This window comes from Pan troglodytes, chromosome 4, assembly GCF_028858775.2.
Source record: "Pan troglodytes isolate AG18354 chromosome 4, NHGRI_mPanTro3-v2.0_pri, whole genome shotgun sequence".
Taxonomy (NCBI): domain Eukaryota; kingdom Metazoa; phylum Chordata; class Mammalia; order Primates; family Hominidae; genus Pan; species Pan troglodytes.
In genome coordinates, this window is record NC_072402.2 from 92711155 (window position 1) to 92726317 (window position 15163).

At 32.8% G+C, this 15163-nt stretch overlaps 1 protein-coding gene across 3 annotated transcripts in view; it reads left to right on the top strand.

The window, feature by feature from the left end:
• CDH18 (cadherin 18) overlaps positions 1-15163 on the top strand; it is a 1109578-nt gene that overhangs the window by 499353 nt on the left and 595062 nt on the right. The gene's annotated exons all lie outside the window — the stretch shown is intronic.

The following is a 15163-nucleotide window of genomic DNA, read 5'->3' on the forward strand; positions in this document are numbered from 1 at the left end:
AACTAGGACCTTCAAAAGGATTTTCAAACTAAAAGATAAATTAATTGGTTTTACAGGAGGTAATAGCTCTGCAATATAAATGGTAGGATTTCCCAGACATCCACCAAATCTCAGAAATTCCATAGGCATATCAATAATCCTGAAAGTATTGAAATAACTGAGTTTATCAATACTATTATTTCTTTCTCACAGTATTTTCCTTTTTAGTCATCTTTTTAAAATTTTCTTATTTTCCTTGTTGCCCTTCATTTTTTTCTTCCTTTTAATCTGTTTGCAATAAATACTGTGTATTAGAAGGATATTTACTGAGACACAATGCCAGTAGTACTGTCTCAAATATAAGTAGCTTATGCTTTGATGTCCCGGCCTCTCTCCTCTATTCTGGATATACCTCTCCAGAATATAAAATATATGAAACATATCACAATCTTATGTTTTGTCAAGGAATATTAAGTAAACTTCCCATTACTAAGCACAATTTCACTGGCCCAGTACCAACATAATCAAATTTCCCTTATTCAACAGAAAAAAATTCTGGTTCAAAATGCAGTGAACATTCTACTGGACTTGAATGCACTCAAGGGGCAGTATCTGCAAAATAAAATTCATTTGAGAACTTTGTTGGTAGGCATAGTAAGGTAAGGTACTGCAGCTCCACCCACTAACCCCCACAATGGAAAAAGAAAAGAGCAATGAAACAAAAGAGAGAGAGGGAGAATTACTTTCAGAGAAAAAAATAAATAACAGATCAGATCACAAATTAGGTTTTGCAATTAGCAAAATTTGAAAATGATACTCTCATCTTAGTTTCCTCAAGTTTTAGATGACTGTGAGTGTAAATTTGATGTGGGGATAGATTTTTAAAGAACTGTTCTGAAGTTGACAACTACTGATTCTAAAGTTTTTTTTATGTACATGTTTTCTAATCGTCTCAATAATGAGAAAAACACTAAGAAATATGTTTAAGAGCTAATGACCCTATTTCTGTTATCCTCATATTAACAAAATGTAAACATCATTTCCTGATTCATCATCTGTAAAACAAGCAACTAAATGATCTCTAATGTGTTTTCAACCATAACAATATACGTATATATGAAAATACATTCAATCCTTTCTCCAGTGTTTCATGGGAATATGTATTTCTGTAAAAATACTAAGTAAAATTAATTTTAATAATCATAGATTAATTTGTCAAAGTTCCAGTTTACCATAGGAAATGATACCATTTGCTATTCTAAAAATATTTTGAATATTTTTAGAATATTATAAAAATATTCTAAAAATTATCTGGAGCGACAGATATTTCCAAAGCTGCTGTGAACTGTTCATTGCACGTGCACTCCACCTTTAGGATAGAACTTGCAGGGGATATTTCTTTTTTGTTAAATATGATTGATTTGTTTTAAAATATCACTTCTCCAGATTTATAGCATCACCTCCCCTCTTCTGAACATTTCTCAGACCTCTGTGTTCTTGTGAAGTCCATTTCAGTTGTTACTACAATGAAAACACAGTCACGAGGAGTATCTCAAAGGTGTGAATGTTTAATCTTCAATCTCATTAAAAGTTTCATGCAGTTACCTCTCATGGTACCCTCAATGGAATTGAATTTATCAAGAAACTTTAATCCCAGATACATGGTAGAGTGGAATAATCCTCTTTTAATTGGGCAAAAGAAACACAAGAAGAGAAATTCTTGGAGTGGATCATTTAATGTGGCAGAGAAGGTTTCCTTTTCCTGCAGATGGTTCCTGATATTTACATCTCAACTCAATTTTTACTTATTGCGTAGTTTTCCTTGAGAATCTTTTTGCTGCTAATTCCTCCAATTCATAATGGGATCTAAGATGGAATATAGTACTTGTTGAGGCAAAAGAATGATGGAGAAACAGTTGTGAGAATTTTAACCTGGTATTTTCCAAATTAGGTATCCTGTGTTAGTTTTGTTAAAAATCCCAATGTTAGTAATAACGAGATATATATTAGGTGGTAATTTATTTTGTAAGAAAACTCTCACCAAAGGTGCAGGTCTCCAAGTTACACAATGGCTTCTCTTTAGCTTACAATAAAGGAAAATTCATCTAAACTCTAAGAGAGGGTAGAAATGTAGATCTGAGCTGTTTAGAAGTGTGTTTTACAAGATAGCACTTGGTATGTCAAAAGGTTACTGTTTAGAAGGGAAACATATTTCAAAGAAATTTATGGCACAGGTATGCAATTTACAAAATCAGTTTACAATGCTTGAATTTTCCAAATTGTTCACAAATATTACAAGAATAAAGTAGGATATTTTATTCTTTTATAGTTCAACTATTGTTTAATAACTATCAATAGCTCAAATTTTTAACTTAATAATATTAATAAACAATGGTATGTTATATTTTATCTTAATTCATAGATTTGTAATAATTAAATAAAAATCTCAATTTAATCATGTAGCTGTCTCTTCAGAATTAAAGAATTCTGAAGTATAAGTAAATAACTCCAGTAGCCTGTGTACATTTCTTTGTGGTTGTACCAACATGCACTAAATGACATGAAGACTAGAAAATGGGAAGGGCAGATGTAATCACTTTTGGAAGTTATTTCAAAATTATAAGAATTGAGTAATAGATTTTGTTTGAGTGCCCTGTGTTTATCTTGTGTCATTTTAACATATCTCTTTTCCTTGTTTGGGGGGAGTTTAGCACTCTCAACCACCCTAAAGAAGGATATAGCATCACATTTCTTGGAAATTAAATCTTTAGCTAAGTCTTGACAGGATCTTCAATATTGTTTCAGTGGCAACAGAGAAAAAAAATACACTGATGCACAAAACATAAAGATATTTTCCAAATCTTAAATGCCAGTGTATCTGTAGCTTCTCATTGTTTCTTAAAGGGCAAATTTTATCTGCTATATTAGATGAGTTAGGTGAGTGATTTGCACCTCAATTTCAAATCTCAGTTTCATTTTGGATATGTTTACATAGCCTCAAGAAATTATTACACCTTTATCTTCTAGAAGAATCAGGTTGAATACGTTCATTAAATTTTTTCACCTCAGATTTTAGGAAAATGGTAGGAAATATTTCTAAAATAGCATTGCATTAGCCAATGAGTGGTGTTTTTATTAAAAATTAGCATTAACTGCTAGCCCAATAATTGAAGAATCACTTTCTGTTGAGTCATAATTGTTATTTGTTTCTATATGTTCTAGTTATATCTCTTCTACAATATTAAATTTTAAATTTTAGAGAAGTTTATCTGGGAGTAAATGAAAGTACAATGTTAAGGTAGTTTATAGCTTACTGTTTAATGTTTACATTTGTTCTCTGCAAATTGTTCATTCTCCTGAATTGTTTGCATCTCTTGATGGAACAAGGACTCAGGCACCCATCTGCAAAACCTTGGTGCAATCCTTTACTTCTCCCTCTCCTTCACATCAAATAATTTGGCAATAGCACCCCGTTAATTGTTTGCCCATTTCTTCGGCACTCATTCTTTCAATTTATTTTCCCTAATACAACTCTGGTTAAGAATCACATTCAATCTCCATCTGCAGTTACCAGTTGGAGACAAACATACCCCTAAAAATAAAGAGTATGTGTATACCCCAAATCATTTAATAACACAAACATTACCCTGAACCAATAGCAGACAATAATCTTACTAAAAAAACCCTTTATTAGCACAAATATAAAAATTTAACCAATTTTTGAACCAACCAAGACACCTTCCAATAGGTAAATTAATAAACAGTGATACAGCTATACAATGGAATATTATTCAGTGCTAAAAAGAAATAAATTATCAAGCCATAAAAAGACATAAAGGAATCACAAATGAATATTACCAAGTGAAATAAGCCAATCTGTGTTTCAACTATATAGCTTTTGGGAAAAGGCAAAACTATGGATACAGTAAAAACATCAGTAGTTGCCACTAGTTGAGGAACAAACAGTGGGAAAGGATAAACAGGTAGAGCACAGAAAATTTCTAGGGCAGTGAAAAGACTTTGCATGATACGACAATGGCCAGTACACATCATTGCATCTCTGCCCACACCCATAGACTGTACAACACTGAGAATGAACCCTAAACTATGGACTTTGGGTGATAATTATAGGTGCCGTGATCATTTCGGTGTCAATATAGGATTATCAGTTATAACAATTGTACCACTGCTGAGGGACATTAATAATGGGAGAGGCTATGTATATGTAAGGGAAGAGGTATATGGGCAATCTCTGTACCTTTCTCTGAATTTTGCCGTGAACCTAAAACTGCTCTAAAAAATAAAATCTTTTAAAAATTCTAAAAATGGCTGGGCGCAGTGGCTCACGCCTGTAATCCCAGCACTTTTGGAGGCTGAGGTGGGCAGATCATGAGGTCAAGAGATAAAGACCATCCTGGCCAACATGGTGAAACCCCGTCTCTACTAAAAATACAAAAAGTAGCTGGGCGTGGTGGCAGGTGCCTGTAGTCCCAGCTACTCGGGAGGCTGAGGCAGGAGACTCGCTTGAACCTGGGAGGTGGAGGTTGCAGTGAGCTGAGATGGTGCTGTTACACTCCAGCCTGGGCGACAGAGTGAGACTCCGTCTCAAAAAAAAAAAAAAAAAAAAAGAGGGCAATGCAGTAGAGAGTGACTAGAAAAAGCAAAATACTTTGCATAAACTGACCAAGAAGCCTTTCTGAGAATGTGACACATAGCCTCAGGCTTGAGAAGAAGCTACTTATGGCAAAAAGCCTCAGAAATGGCAGCCCAGATAGAAAGCATAGCAAGTACCAAGGTCTTGTGTTGGGAGCAAGTGGGGGCATATTTATATAAATTTCTATTTATATAAATATAAGGATTCTCATTCCTTGTTTTTGAATGACAACCAACATAAAAATGAACCCTAGCATCAGGAAGGTTTTAAAACACTGCTGAACAATAATGTGACTGGAAAAAGAAGGGAAAACTCCCTTTTTTTCCCCCATTCACTAGCTCATAAGCTTCTGTTTAATGTTAGAGTTGAGGTGAATTAGAAGGGCAAAAAAATTTCAGCATGACGTCCTGAGACTGAATTAATTAGGGTGATAAAATGATTTTAGTAAATTTGTTTTTATTTTCTCATGATCATGTTTATGACCAAGTTACTAATCCAATCAATAAACTAATACTTCTAATGATTATTTGAATAACAAATATAATCCATATGTGGCCTGGATATTCTAATTGTTTTAATAATGTGCTCTATCCAAAAATACCTGGATTTTGATTGGGAGATAATTTGGTTATCAACAACTGGGTAAGCAAGTCACAGATATTTCCCCAACTCTATTTTATTTTGATATTAAATATTTAAAATATTTTGGTATTCTTTATTATCCTTATTTTAATTGTTAAATATAAACATATTGAAAACTTACATAAAGTTATAAAACTTGTAGAGATAACAACCAAGTATCATTTCTCAGAAAATAGTGCTATTACCATTGTTTCAGATTTCCTTTCTTTTGAAGAAAAAATAATTATAGACAAAGCCAAACCCTACTCCCATATACCCTATGTTCACCAGTTTCCTGGCCATTTTCCTCAGGAGACACCGTTATCCTAAAGTTGTATTTAGCATTTTGAGGATGTTTTTATATTTTTAGCACATATTTTGAACCCAAAACCAATGATGTAGTATTGTTTCTGTTCTTTCTTTCATTGTCTTTACCTTTTTCTGTATAGTCTTCAGTCTTTCCACTTGTAATATCTGCGCGATATTGTACATGACCCATCATGTACGATTAAACTTTTATACAAAGTTTTCTGTAAAGAACAATGCCTCAAAGAGCCACGTTCTTTAGAGATGAGAGCATTGCTTTAATTTCATGGCAGCTTTTCTAATTTGGCTTATTTTATTCAATAAATGTTCCAAGTGAATGGAAGGAAGAACTTAGTGTAGAGTCCACTTTGAAAGTGTGTATTGGGACAGGGGTTTATAAATTGTAATAAAAGGTAGACGAGATAAACAAAAGGAACGGACAAGGCTGCTATGTTATTAGGGTCACAATATAGCCCTAGAAATAAACTCATCATTTATTTTCTTAAGTTTCAAACCCTGGCACGAAACTAGAATAAACTATAACAACAGAAAAGAATAGAAAAAAAATTCTTGCCAAAATAATGTCTAACATCTGCATTTCATTTCTTCTTTCCTTAGGAATGAACTACCTAATATATACAGAGACCTATATAATGGTGAAATATGGGAATGTTCATCATTAGTGAGCAGTGCTTCTTTAATTTACAGTTGGGTTAAAAATTAATTAGTCCATAATCACTGGAAGACTTTCATTTAATTAAAATCAACTAATGGCCTGGTATCTTTGCTACAGTACACTGTGAGTCTGAATTCGTAATTAGTTTGAGATTGGAAACAAGTAGATAGTATTAATACATTAGCAACTTTATTTGGGTAAGAGCTAGCAGTGATTATCTGAGTCATACAATAAAGGCCACAATAGGTATGTTTCTAATGTATTATGACATATGGATGGTGTTAGAGGATTGTTTTTGGTGGTGAGATGTTTCCTTCTATTTCTGTGGCATCTTTTTAATAATGCCTCAAAACACAACACATGAGTGCATACAGCAAAAGACCAAATACTCAGAGGAAGTCTAAAATAAACTGAAAGCATCTAGTATGAATTCAGATATTTAGTTAGATATAGCATTGCTTCTTTTTTCTTTAATGAACTAAAAAACTGGTCTAAAATACTACAGTCTGCTCTCAGAATCCACAGTGGTTTGCTTCCAGGATCCTGTAGAGATACCAATATACTCAATGCTCAAGTCACTGATATAAAATGGCAAAGTATTTGCATATAAACCACATACATCCTTCCCTACCTGTTAAATAATCTCTGGCTTATTGGTGATACCTAATACAATGTAAATACTAGGTAAATATTTATTATAGTGATTTTTTTATTTGTATTATTTTTTACTGTTTTTTTTTTCCAAAATATATTTATCAGTGGTTGGTTGAATCTTTGGATGAGGAATCCATGGATATGGAGGGCTGGCTGTGTTTACATGTTACTAGAGGAGCTTCTCAATATAAATTTAGCCCATTTTCTAAGGGCCAATGTTGGTATAACCCACTGTAAAAAAATAAATTTATTTGTATAGTGTCAGAATTTTTAATAGTATTCCATATTTGACTATTAATATTGTCATAATTTCTTGCCCCAGTCAGAAAACTTTTGCTGAGCATTTTCAATATTATCCTTTTTCTCACTTGCCAGGCTTAAGTCTATATACCTACTTTTTCTTATTGTTGCTTTTAAAGAAAAAATGTATGAAAAATTTATTATTATATTTGTTCACTGGACATGCTGTGGAAAAGAAAACAAAATTGGATACTTTAAACTTACATTTCATCAAAGAATGTTTTCTCATATTCTCTGGAGACTTTGAGTTTTACTAACCACCTTAATGGTAGTCCTTTGAAAGTAACCTTCTCTAGGTAGACATGATTACTTTGAGTTTGTGTCAAGTCATATTCCCAAAAAAGAAGTTGACATGCTAAGCTATGAGTGATAATACGACTTTGAATAAAGTAATAAATGCACTTAAATTTGCATCCCAAATATGTTTTATTGAGATTATTAGGTAATTCTAAAGTGTAGCATTTTTCTGGTATCAAGATCAGTAGGTCTCAAATGACACTGCATCAGAATCACTGGGGATGGTGGGAGAGAGTGGAAGCAGGGATAGTGGAGCTCTACATTTTCAAAGTTTTCTTCGTGTCTTTCAGATATAGGGTCACCAGAGAAATTTATAATGATGCATGACTCAAGCAAAATTAGAGTTGATGTTCCAGCTTGGCTTTTCTGAAGTTATTCTCTGTTGATGTAGTTTTTGTTACTTGATCTATCATAGTCTTATTTGTAATATGAGTTTTTCATCAGTAATCATCATACTTTTTACATTTTTTATTAAAAATACATATCTCTAATTTGAAAATGTCATCAATAAAAATAGTCCCATCTTAAAGTTGCCTTTCATGAATCTTTTGTAGTTATTTAGATATATTTAGCAAAATATAAACTTATGTTAAACACTGTGAGGATTGCCTTTATGATATTAAATAGGCTCTTTTTAAAGATTCAGGAAATACAGATGGTCCCCAACCTATGATGGTTGGATTTAGGATTTTTTGGCTTTATGACAGTGCAAAAGGGAAACACATTAAGTAAAAATTGTTCTTTGATACCTATACAAATATTTTATTTTTCACCTTCAGTACAGCATTTAATAAATTACATGAAATAGTCATCACTTTATTATAAAATAGGCTTTGTGTTTGATGATTTTGCCCAAACGTAGGCAAATGTCAGTGTTCTGGGCATTTTTACAGTAAGTTAGAGTAGGCTACAATGTTCTGTAGGTTAGGTGTATTAAACGCATTTTCAACTTAGATGCTTTCAACTTAAAATGGTTTTATTGGGGAATCACTTCATTATAAGTTGAAGTGAAGCCGTGTTATAATATTTAATGAATTTCTAGTATCCTTCACCTTTTTATTTAATAAAATTATAAGTGTCTAAACTACTGTATTCTCAGGAAATTATGGGAAATCTACTTTTATATGACATAATTAAATTATTTAGAATATTAGTCTTGATATTGCTTTTAACATTTTAAGCCAAATCAATTGTATCTAATTAACATAAAACCTTTAAATGAAAGACGTCACAAATGACATTCCCCCAAATAAGATTTTATAAGATACGTCACTTCCTCAATTTTTGATGAACAGAGATTCTCACGAGAGCCATTTTTTTTAAACTTAACTTATAATAAGTAGAAAAAAATGGAAAAATTAATTCAAGAATTTAAAAAATATATCAATAAGTTTCCCTAACACTCTGATGAAAGCTGGGCAGTCATAAACCTGCAAGAAGAGAGAAAGCATCGTAGGGGTAGCTGGGACAATAAACTGTTATTTTAACAGTTTAGGAAAATTAATCACAAAGACCAAAAAATACAGAACTGGTGCATGAGAAACTTACTCCCAGTGATAAAGTTAATGTATATCAAACTTACTTATATAAACATATAAGAATAATATTTCTATTATATGTGGTCCTGTACTTTGTAGAGAATTTCATATCTTGCAAACATATTTTCAAGGGCATTATCTCAATTGTTTCACACAGCAGCCCAATGCAGTAAGCTGAGCATGTTCAGTGTCTTCACTGAAGACACTGTTCTGTTTAATACTGTTCTGTTTAACTTTCAATAGAAGTTCTGTTGAAAACCGAGAATCGGCGTTTAATTGGTAAGGTCACATATCTATAAACCTTCTGTGAAGCAAAAGAAGCAAGGCCTTCAGCTAAGCACCATGTCACCTATAGGTATCTGAAAAGTCCAACAACAAAACTTATAATTTAAAAAAAAACTCAGTCAAATACATTATCTGTAAACACACAAATAAAATCATACAGCAATTTTAAAATGAGATAAAATGTATTTCTAATCATAATAAAAGAAATTGGGGTTGTTGAAACACATCATTCCACAAAGAAGCTAACACTTGGCTTCCAAAACAGCCCCTGATTAAGAGCAAGAAACAAGAACCAAGATAAATCGCAGTGACGAGCCATTTTATTTGCCAATTTTTCTTGATAAAGTCAATTCATCTTTTGCTCTTCAGTTTGTCTGTGTATAAAAAAGGGAAAATGTCATCAGGCTTTTATGTTGCATCCTAAATGAAATAGCTAACTTTCAACCATGGTGTTTTCCATTTACAGAGCCCAGAGATTATTTGTCACTGCCATTTGATGTGCAGTGTGTTTGCTAAGACTTTAGAGAAAATTTTAACTGATAGCAGATTGTTTTTGTTTTCATAATAACACATTAAAGATACTCTTAAATTGTAAATGTATTATTCTATTAATAGATAATTGTTCTGGAGTATAAAATATAACAAATTACAATACAACATAAGGAACAACACAAATAAATCATATGCATTCTTAAAACATGCTTTTAGTTCATTGTGAATATTTATTGATCTTATATATCTGTGTGCTGAACACTAAACTTACTGTTAAATAGCAGTTGTTTCCCCGAGCACAATGGTGTCAAATTGTGAAGACAGACGAGTGTCCAGACAACATTTATTCAGTGCTTGTTTGGGGCTAGCTCCATGCTAGTTGTGGCAGATACAGTGAAAAGTATAAGGTTGGTACATTTATATCTAAAGATATTTAGGAATAGAATGTCTAGGTCTTGTTGAAAAAGGAACATTTAGTGTCTTGTTTAGTGTATGGCCTCAAGACAGTGCCTGGTACTCAGATTAACCAATATGATTTAAATGTTTGAAAGGCATCTTTGAATGGTCAAAGGGACTTTTCAGCTAAGGGGGATATTAAACAACTGATTACAATTTCTGAAGGTTGATTGCTTACTAGCAAAATGTGATGTTTGTCAATACCCAATGTGACTCAAGCAAATTTTTTTTCTACTGTGTGGACCAGGGTGCAATGTTGATTCTTTGGGATTGCTATGATACAAGATAATGGTAAATAAATGGGGATGCACATAATTAATGCATACCCAGTGAAGACCTACAATTTCCCAAAACTGTTAATTCTTGAAATGCAGAGTTTATAAGATTCATAAAATCATTTATAATAAATTTATTTAATTTAATAAATTAAATAGTACAGTGGCTTATAGTTTTATTTTTATTAGTGTTAAGGTACTGGGAATAATACTTTTCTGTGGTAATTGTATGGATATTTTATAAAATACTTCTCCATGAAATTTATAAGCTGATTCAGTTATATCCTAGTGAAAAAATTCATAAATAAAAAAATCACAAGAAACTAATAATTGTTGAAAAATGGGCCAAAACATTTGATAGTCAAAAAGTGTTTGATCAAAGACATAATTATTTTTATTTCTATAAGAAGCATATTGGTGTACCCCAGCCTGGGTGACAGAGCAAGACTCTGTCTCAAAAAAAAAAAAGAAAGAAAGAAAAAAGAAGCATATTGGACCAAATGCAATGTACATTATATTACATAAATATAAATTTAGAATGAGGTTTAAATGAAGAATAATTTACAACAATAAATTGAGAACATTTATTGCTTGTGCATTTCCTTCTGGAATGTTCTTAGCTATTATGTTATAGCTTGAAAAGGACTGACCTAAGCATTCAGTCCTAAATTTAATTTATTTAAAATATTTTTTGATGTGTAGATGTGTCTAACATTTCCTTTTGTATTCTAATTGTTTAAGATAATAGAAGAGTGGTGCGAAACTTCTTTCTCTCTTTTGACAGTTGTTCCCAAGTCAGTAAAGGCTCATTTGGTTAATCTAGAAAAAAATCAGTGCCATCTCCATTAGCTTATAAGACAGTTCAGTAGAGAAATGTTCTCATGTTGGTTATTATGCATAATAAAATACCTTGATGAAGCAATCTGTTAGCATCATCTATGAAGGTGAATACTGTACTGTTGCTTTGAGTGTTTTCTAAGGCAGCACTCAGGATGCTGCTGTATTTGTTTTGGGTAGCAATTAAAGAGAACTGATTCCATCCAGCACTTTGGGAGGTCGAGGTGGGTGGATCACTTGAGGTCAGATGTTCAAGACCATCCGGGCCAACATGGTGAAACCCCATGTCTGCTAAAAATACAAGTAGCCCAGGCATGGTGGCACATGCCTATAGTCCCAGTTACTCAGAAGTCTGAGGCAGGAGAATCATTGAACCTGGGAGACAGAGGTAGCAGTGAGCCAAGATTCTGCCACTGTACTCCAGCCTGAGTAACACAGCAAGACTGTCTCAATAATAATAATAATAATAATAATTATTATTATTATTATTCTGGGCTTACAGGTTAGTTTACTTTTTTCAAGTTGTATGATTTTAGGGTATTTACTGAGCCCCTCCAGGCCTGTTTTTCAAATGTGTAATATGGAAAATAACAATGCCTTCACCATTGTGTCATTGTGAGGATTAAATCAGTGAATCAGTGAACATTCAGTAATGCCCTTAGGACAGTGTGTGACATGCAATGAGCGCCACGGAAGTGTTGATAATTGTCGTTGATTCCTGACCACTTCAAGGGCTAAGTCAGGACATGATCTCTAAGATGCTTTTCTGGAGTTCATATTAAACTAAAAGGAAAGAATAAATGGGACATTCACTTTCAAAGGTAGACTTTGTTTAACAGCCAGGTGATTACTTATTAAAGCAATGCTATGGTTAATTTTTCACTTTGTAAGATGGATGTGGATAAGTCATTCCACTATTTTAACTGAATGCTAATATTTTTACCTATAGTCTTATTATTTGGCTTTAAATACAACCTTATATATATATTCTTTTTAACAATTTTAGTAATACAGGCAAATAATCCCACTATTGCCACTAATAAAATGTGCTAATATTTGGCAAACATTTACTCAAATAGTTTACTGCATGTACATCAAACAAGTTCATTTAAGAAAGGCTACCTTTAAATCTAATTATTTATACATCTAAAATTAAAATAAATGAGCAGTCACAGCCACGACGTGTATATGGAAGGTGGAATTGTTACTTTAATGCTTAATTTGGTCAATGTGTATTCAGTAAATATTCTGTAATTTTAAGTTGAAAGGAATTATACTTTGTGGATTTTAATAAAATTAATTATATTCATTTCTAATTGTGTTTATATGTATTTATTTTCATTATTTATTTCTAAATAATTTTTGTGGAGTTCTTAATATTTTTATGAAATTTACTAGTTTTTTATTTAAGGATTTGTTATAGGACTACTTTTATCCTACCTGAGAAATGGTATTGTGGGAGATATATAGGTAAATCTTTTCTAAAATTTTCAGAAGTAATTCTCCTTCACAGAGTGTATAAAACTTAATGAGAAACAAAATAATAAATTCAAACTGATCATATATAGTATATTTCTCAGAATTATTTGCACGTATAAAATAGCCAAATAATTGCTTTCCCAAGTATTGAATCTCTGACAAATAGAAATTAGCTTTCTATTTTGAAGCATCTTTTTTTTTTCTTGCATCATGTTATCAGGACAAAATATCCTTTAGGAAAAATATCATTTGTGTCAATCATATAAAAAGCAGGTTTTCTAGAAAATTGTTGTTTTCTTTCAGAGCCATTTATTATATATTTTTAAATAGTATGATGAATAATATTTTGGTTGCCTTCACTTATATAGAATTGGGCACAGGTAGTTGAATGTAATTCTCTGTTTGATGCAAGTTTAAGTAGAATACTGTATTTTTATTTGCATTAAAAAGGACAATTTAATTTCAAATATAACATTATAATATTTTTTAAACTATTGCCTTCTACTAAATTATGTATGCTTGCCTACATGGGGCTCACATTTTTATCATGCATATTCATAATATTTTTCAATTTCAAAGTTAGTGTGAAAAATGTTATAGCACAAACAAGTAGATTTGTGTAACTAAACAATTATTATTTAAAGATACCAATCTTATCTTTATTTACATTCTTTTTTTTTCTTTTTTTGAGACAGAATCTCGCTTTGTCACCCAGGCTGGAGTGCAGTGGCACAATCTTGGCTCACTGCAACCTCTGCCTCCTGGCTTCAAGCGATTCTCCTTCCTCAGCCTCCTGAGTAGCTGGTATACACACATGCCCTACCATGCTGGGCTGATTTTTGCATTTTTAGTAGAGACGGGGTTTCATCATGTTGGCTAGGCTGCTCCCGAACTCCTGACCTCAGGTGATCTGCCCACCTCGGCCTCCCAAAGTGCTGGGATTACAGGCATGAGTCACCACGCTCCGCCTATATTCTTTTAAATGTGATTTTTTGGTTCATGATATGAGTTCTAATAAGTTTTTTTATTATACTTTAACTTGTGGGATACATGTGCAGAATGTGCACGTTTGTTACACAAGTATACACGTGCCATGGTGGTTTGCTACACCCATCAATCCACCATCTACGTTAGGTATTTCTCCTAATGCTATCCCTCCCCTAGCCCCCCAGCCCCCGACAAGCCCCAGTGTGTGATGTTCCCCTCCCTGTGTCCATGTGTTCTCATTACTCAACTCCCACTTATGAATGAGAACATGTGGTGTTTGGTTTTCTGTTCCTATGTTAGTTTACTGAAAATGATGGTTTCCAGCTACATCCATGTCCCTGCAAAGGACATAAACTCATTCTTTTTTATAGCTGCATAGTAATCCATGGTGTATATGTGTCACATTCTCTTTATCCAGTCTAATGGATATCCAGTCACTGATGGGCATTTTGGTTGGTTCCAAGTCTTTGCTATTGTGAACAGTGCTGCAATAAACATACATGTGCATGTATCTTTATAGTAGAATGATTTATAATCTTTTGTGTATATGCCCAGTAATAAGATTACGTGTTCAAATGGTATTTCTGGTTCTAGATCCTTGAGGAATTGCCACACTGTCAAACCAATGAGAACAAAGACACAATGTAACAGAATCTCTGAGACAACTAAAGCAGTGTTTAGAGGGAAATTTATAGCACTAAATGCCCACAGGAGAAAGCAGAAAAGATCTAAAATCAATACCCTAACATCACAATTAAAAGAACTAGAGAGGCAAGGGCAAACAAATTCAAAGGATAGCACAAGACAAGAAATAACAGATCAGAGCAGAACTGAAGGAGGCAGAGACATGCAAAACCCTTCAAAAAATCCATGAATCCAGGAGCTGGTTTTTTAAAAAGATTAACAAAATAGACACACCGCTAGCCAGACTAATAAAGAGGAAAAGAGAGAAGAATCAAATAGACACAATAAAAATGATAAAGGGGATATCACCACCAATCCCACAGAAATAAAAACTACCATCAGAGAATACTATAAATACTTCTACCCAAATAAACTGGAAAATCTAGAAGAAATGGATAAATTCCTGGACACATACACCCTCCCAAGACTAAACCAGGAAGAAGTCAAATTCCTGAATAGACCAATAACAATCCCTGAATAGACCAGTAACAAGTTCTGAAATTGAGGCAGTAATTAATAGCTTACCAACCAAAAAAAGCCCAGGACCAGACGGATTCACAGCCGAATTCTACCAGAATCCTGATAATTTACTAGTTCCAACTGGGCTAGCTTAATAGTAATTAGAACTGCAACTGTCATTTAG